Below are 7,128 nucleotides of genomic sequence, written 5' to 3'. Positions count from 1 at the left end.
GATTAACCTAGCTTCTTGCTTGCTTTACTAAAAAGACATGGCTTTGTGTGAGTTCTTGTAACCTAAATCGATTGTTGATAACCATCCCAAATTTCCACAGCAGAATCTTATGTATAAATTTATTTCTACCTTCTTGCACATCTTTTTTTGTAAAGATCCGATTGTTGATATTTTCTGCTACCAAATAAAACTTTTCAAACAATTTGGTTTCAAGACCTTAAATACTTAATTTGGATTCTGAGACTGTGAACCAATAAGGACGTGTAAATTTCTATTTTCAAACCCTTCCTTAGAATCTTTATCTAAATCAAAAACATGATTCTGCTGTTAACTATGCTTCCCAGTTCTGCTTCTAGAGGGTCACTCATTTTCTACAATAAAGATCCCACTGACTGAATGAGTGTTAGTTGCTCAGTCGTGTCCAACTCTTTGCAACCCCATGGACTGTAGCCCACCAAGCTCCTCTGTCCATGGAATTCTCCAGGCAAGAATGCTGGAATGGGTTGCCATTTCCTTCTCCGGGGGATCTTCCCGACCCAGGGATCAAATTCAGGTCTCCTGCATTGCAGGAAATGTGGATTCTTTATCATCTGAGCCACCGGGGAAACCCCAAATATCCCACTAAACCATGCTAAAATGTTACAGTCATGCTCTAACTAAATACAAAAGCCTCCTGAGACTGTTGCCCCATGCATATACCCTTTATTTCTTCATCTGTTCAGTCCTAGCGGCACTTTGTTGAGTAAAAGGCCAGTAAGTGAGAACCTTTGGGTCAGGAAACACATTTCCAACATGACTTGGGCAATTGTAACAGGATCGACCTTTCCATATCTAGGAACATTTTCAGGCGCCTCCAGTGCTTCATTAGACCCCAAGAATTACCGTTAAGTTGTGGCAATGTGCAACTCTGACTGTGTCATTAGATCATATTTGGGAAGTTCGAGAATGTGACATTTCTGAGATCATTCTTCCCCATCTGTCTGTCACCCTGTACATGGTGAAATCTCTGGATATTTGCATATACCTTCTTTGGGGGGAAAGCTGCTTCTCTGATACCAGTACATGTTTTGAATTAGAGTTTTGTTAGAGTTTTCTGGAGAATACTTTGGTCATTCTGTGAATGCATATCATTGCATATTTAAAAGCTGAGTCAGTAGCAGAAGGCATTTTATTAGCTCTCATGGTGAATCACATTCTCCCCTTAGATTCTGTTTTAATATTATACAAAGTTATTTATTAATAAACACCTATAGAAAATTATGTTTCTGAAGCTTGTTCCTATAACTCACTAAACAGGATTTATTCCAACTAATCATGGTTGTGTTGATGATTCACTCATGGCTCGTGTGTCTCTGATTTTGTGTGTGATTCCCAAAGTGTTTGGAGGACTCAGTATGTGGTGGTACAGAAAACAAAAAAGTCAAATAAATGTTTTAAAAGCCTACATTCTCAGGTAGTGTATCAAATGATTAATGTTTCAACTTGACAAAGCTGTGGTGCCCATGTGTTTGTTCAAACACTGGTTTAGATGTTGCTGCAAAAGTGCTGTGTAGATGTGTTTAACATTACAATCAATTTAGGCAAAGCCCATCACCTTCCAGAGGGTGGGTGGTCCTCATCCAATTAGTTGAAGGTCTTCAAAGCAAAAACTGAAGTTTCCTACCAAAGAAGGAATTTTTGCCTCAAGACTGTAACATAGAAATCCTGTGTGAATTTGCAGCCTACTGATTTAGCCTACGAATTTCAAACTTGCCACCTCACAATTGTGTCAGCCAGTTCCTTAAAATCTCTTGAGGAGATGGACAGAGAGATAGACAAATAGATTATATTGGTTCTATCTCAGTAGTTAAATAGATACAGGGATGGATGGATAGGTCTTTCTCTGGAAACCTCTGTTAATTCATTATTCTGAGATATCTACGTATTTATAGAGAGAGCAAGCAATGATTTTGAGGTTTAATTTGAAATGCAAGTTACAAAAACAATTTGAATATGTTGACAATCTACTCCAAAAATGTTTTCTGAAATTAAAGTGTTGAATTTCTGAAGCCATTTACGTACAGTGAAACAGATTTCCACTTCTGTGGACCATAATTTTTTTTTTTTCTTTCAGGAATCATTATATTAGCATCCCAAAGGGGAGAGAACAGAAGCTAAGAGGAACAGAAAGATTACTGGATTCTTGTTGGATGGTATACAGGATCCTATTACGAACACAAGTTCATTTGCTGCACCTTTTTTTTGTAGTCTTGGCCCTTGTCATATGCTATGGCTTTAATATGCTTATTTAATTATCCTTGCTTTAAATTTCCCTTTTGTATGTAGAACATAAACCCTATATACCTAAAAACAGTCTGAAAATTGCTTATTTCAATCTTTAAATCAATAACTTTGTAATTCAGACTAAGACAGAAGTACTGTTTTTCCAGATTTTGATTCGACTGGATTGATGATCTGTTAAAAATTAAATCACTTCACCAGAGTAGCTGCTACTTGTGTAGCATTATGCTAGGTGCTGTGGGAGACACAGAAGAAATCTGCATCAGTCTTATCTTTACAAGGATACGTGTAAAATAAATGATAGAGGATGGTCAATAGTAAGTCTGAAGTACCACCAGTGAGGTACTGAGGCAAAGACTGTTAAAATATAGTAGGTCAAAAGCTTCATAGAAGTGGAGATTGAGCCAAACTTTGGATGACTGGCAAGAAGGAAAAAGGAGTCATTTTATACAAAGAAGAACAATATGGACAATTCATATATCTGTTTGCTATTAGTTTCATTTTCTGGGAAGAGGGGTGTAAAGAGAGAAGAAGTAGAATGCGGAGAACTGTGTTGTGTATTAGATGTGTGCGCTCATCACGTCTGACTCTTTACGCCCCATGGGCTGGAGCCCACCAGGCTCCTCTGTCCATGGGGATTCTCCAGGCGAGAATCCTGGAGCAGGTTGCCAGGCCCTCCTCCAGGGCATCTTCTCGACCTGGGGACTGAACCCACATCTCCTGTGTCTTTAATGCTGCAGGCAGATTCTTCTACCACTGAAACACCTGGGAAGCCCCTGTGTGTTAGATGGAATGTTATAAATACTGTGTTAATCATCTAATGCTATGTAATAAGCCAAAATGTAGTGGCTTAAAAAGTAATCATCATCATCCATTCTCGCAGTTTCCCACAGTCAGAAGTTAAGGAGTATCTTGGCGTGGCAATTCTGGCTCAGTCTCTGGTGAAATGAAGTCGCATCAGTTGAGACTGCAGTACCCTTGAGATGAAGGATGTGTTCCCAAGAAGGTTAAAGCACATGGCTGGGAAGTGGCAGCAAGCCTGTGTCCTCTTCACGTGGACTTCTTCCAGAGCTGCTTGAGTGTCCTCATGGCATGGCTGCTGGCTCCACCCAAGCTAGTGATCCCCAAGACCCAGCAGAGGCTTCCATGCCTTTTGTGACCTAGGTTTGGAAGCCTTACAATGTCATGCACTCTACTGGGTCATCTGGTCTACTCCCTATTCATTGTAGGAGGAGACATACAAGGATGTGAATACCAGAAACTGGGATTACTGGAAGAATCTTAGAGGCTAGTTTTCACAGAGTGGAGTGTTAAGAGATGACACCAAAAGAAGATGGCCTTAAGGACCAAGGAACTTAGGTTTATTGAGAGTTAAGAACTTTAAGATGTTAGAACATCTTACTGCTCCACTGGAAAGAGTAGGCCACAGGAAGTCAGGAAATAGCCCTGAAATGGCATCTGTGAGTTTAGCTGTGGGTCCTTATAAATTACAAAGCGATTCAACAGATATTGAGACATTTTATATTTTTTAATATTTATTATTTATTTGTTTACTTGCACTGGGTCTTAGTTGCAGCATGTTGAATCTTTAGTTGCAGTATGTGAACTCTTTAGTTACTGGATATGGGATTTAGTTCCCTGACCAGGAATCACACCTGGGCCCACTGCATTGGGAACACAAGAGTCTTAGTCACTGGACCAACAGGGAAGTCTTGAGATGCTGTGTTTTATATTTACACTTACTTAATCCCCATGACACTGCAAAGTAGTTATTCTCTCCAACCTTGAAGTTCCAGCAAAAACAATTCCACAAGGACTTCCCTTAACTCCCCCACCCAGAGATGCTCCTCCTCCCCTTGAAAGGATCAATACTGGTAAATCTCTTCTGTTTTTCATATTTGGCCTTTGTGCTGGAATATTAATTTGCTAGGGCTGCTATCTCAAAGTACCACAGACTGGGGAGCTTAAATAACGGATTTATTTTTTCACAGTTCTGGAGGCTGGAAGTTCAAGGTCAAGGTGTAGGCAGATTTAGTTTCTTCTGAAGCTTCTTTCCTTGGTTTATAGATGGCTGCCTTCTCACTTGGCCTTTTCACTTGGCCTTTGGAACCCTGGTGTCACATTCTCTCATTATAAGGACACCAACCATATTGAATGAGTCCCCCCATCTTTATGACTCATTTAACCTTAACTGTTTCTTTAAAGGTCCCATCTCCAAAAACATATTCTTAGGTATGGGGGTTGAGTCTTCAATATGAATTTTGGGACACAGTTCAGTTCATAATAATTAGCTATGTTTAGCTCATCAACCTAGCTGTATGCACCTTAGAATAAAAACTATGTTTTATTTAATATCTGTCTCATCCATCACATCCCCAGCAAGAAGAGATGGCACACTCTGAGGAGTAACTGAAGGGAGTTGAATGAAGAAGCAATTGCAAATCTGTGCATTGGGTGAAGGGAAGTTAAAAACTCTTAGTGACAGTAACTAGCCAGCACCACTTTTAGATCTAAGGGGCAGATGGAAGGTGACGCTACTGACATCCAGCAAGAGCTGTCCACACTTGAGTCTTAGGTAGAAGGACACAACCACTCCCAAATGCAAACCCGCTGCAAGAGAGTGAGGTTACCTCTCCTATGACTTGCCAGTGGCTAGAAGCAACCACCAGCCCAGGAGATGTATAATACACAGACGTCATCTTCTCAGGGCAAATGGCAAGGCAGAGTAGGCTAAGAGCCAACAGAGAAAATCCTTCACAACCTTCATATTTTCATGGTTTCATATTCACATATCAAACCATCAAAGAAATAAAGGGTCTGTGGAAGATTAGCTTGCTTAAACACCTGATCAAAACTCTTTAGACAAAGGTCTGTAATAGAGCTATAGCTTTTCCAGCAGTCATGTACAGTTGGACCATTAAGGTCGAGCACCAAAGAATTGATACTTTCAAACTGTTGAGGTGGAGAAGACTCTCGGGTGTCCCTTGGACAGCATCCTAAATGCAATCAACCCTGAATATTCATTGGAGGGACTGATGCTGAAGTTGAAGCTCCAATACTTTGACCACCTGATGTGAAGAGTCAACTAATTGCAAAAGACCCTGATGCTTGGAAAGATTGAGGGCAGGAGGAGAAAGGGGTGACAGAGGATGAGATGGTTGGATGGCATCACCGACTCAATAGACATGAGTTTGAGCGAACTCCAGGAGATAGTGAAGGGCAGGGAAGCCTGGCGAGCTGCAGCCCGTGGAGTCGCAGAGTCAGACATGACTTAGGGACTGAACAGCAACAACCTGTCCTTCAGAAGCTGTAAGAAGAAAAACTACATTTCCCAGACTTCCTTGCAGCTAGCACTCTGCCCATCATCCACTTTCCACCAGTAACAATCACTTAAATTCAGAAACAGTTCGTTGGAGAGGGAGGCAGAACTCTGCAAAGCATCCTTACTGTTAAATCTAGCCACTTACATTTGGCAGATGAAGCAGTGTGTTTGAGCCTTGGCTGACAGCTAAGATGGTGAATTCTGGGAGCCATCATCTGTGGCAGCTCCCTGCACCCTCATGGAACCATGGGCAAGTGATCCTGGAATCAGCCACTAGTGAAGTGGTTTCCTGAATCCAGATTTCTGATTGTTCCCAAGTCTGGCCCTTTGATGGCATTGTCCTGAGAATCATTGCTAAAGGCCATACACACTTGAGTGATTGTAAATTCTTTATTCTCTATATTAAATCCCATTTTGTTTAAAATTGCTAGAGTGGCTTGCCTCTGTTGAAAATTACATTGGGGTCATTTTCCGCCCCTTGCATTCTGGAATATTTTTCCTATTCTCATATTGCAAAACTGTATAATTAAAGAAAATTGAGGGGGAGGGGTAAGAGTAAGAGGAAAACACTCAAGCTGTGTTACTTCCCTTTCTTTGCCTGCAAATGTGCAGCTGGAGTCTGCTTTCTGCACCAACTGCTGTTATAAATATCTTCCCAGGTGTTAAACATGTATCTGAATTGTCATCTTTAAAGACTGCATAATATTGTTTTCAGCATTTTAAAATACTCAATGAAAAGATCCAATTTGGATACAGGCATGGGAAGTGAAACACTAGCATATACTACCACTGGGAACATAAATCGGTACAACTGTTTTTAAAGAGCAGTTTATTATTACAATTTTAATGTCTTGAAACTATATTTAACCATATAGCAACCATATAGTAACTGAATATCAAGTAATTAACCCTGAAGATTAGTGGCTCAGTGGTAAAGAATCTGCCTGCAATGCAGAAGACTGCCTGCAAAACACAGAAGACATGGGCTCAATCCCCGGGTCAGGAAGATTCCCTGGAGAAGGGAATAGCAACCCACTTCGGTATTCTTGCCTGGGAAATCCCATGGACAGAGGAGCCTGGCGGGGTACAGTTCGTGGGGTCACAAGAGTTGCAGGTGACTTAGCGACTAAACCACTACCACCAACCCTGAAGAATTAAACATGTGCACAATAATTTATCTCCAAGGAGTTGGAAATGTATCCAACATTGGAGGGTTGGTTAAATTGTGCATACATATGTATGTAGTCATTTACAATATACAACAATAATTTTCAAGTGTGTTCCTCAATAAGAGAAACCTCTGAAATAAAAGGGAGTCCAAGTTGGTGAGATCCAATGCCTTTTCACCTTGCTTTAATTAGGGTGCTTCTGTTTCCATGTTTGAAGGTAAGTGTAAGATTCTATTTGAAAACTAGTTCCTGCTACTGGAAAACATTCTAACCATTGTAATAAAAGAATATTTGATGTCATCAATGGTTTTTCAAGATATACTGCTATGTAAAAATTGTCTATGTAACTAAGCATAA

At 40.4% G+C, this 7,128-nt stretch overlaps 1 long non-coding RNA gene across 1 annotated transcript; it reads right to left on the bottom strand.

The window, feature by feature from the left end:
• Positions 1–202: 202 nt before the first annotated feature.
• Positions 203–3,414, bottom strand: LOC110140957 (uncharacterized). Its single transcript, XR_002314932.2, has 2 exons — positions 3,257–3,414; positions 203–1,659 (listed from the first exon to the last, which is right to left on the bottom strand). It is a non-coding gene; the product is annotated as an uncharacterized lncRNA (long non-coding RNA).
• Between the last annotated feature and the right edge of the window lie 3,714 nt (positions 3,415–7,128).

The sequence above is a fragment of the Odocoileus virginianus genome, chromosome 12, assembly GCF_023699985.2.
Source record: "Odocoileus virginianus isolate 20LAN1187 ecotype Illinois chromosome 12, Ovbor_1.2, whole genome shotgun sequence".
Lineage (NCBI taxonomy): Eukaryota > Metazoa > Chordata > Mammalia > Artiodactyla > Cervidae > Odocoileus > Odocoileus virginianus.
The sequence above is the reverse complement of the archived record's forward strand: the minus strand, read 5'-3'. Positions and strand labels throughout refer to the sequence as shown.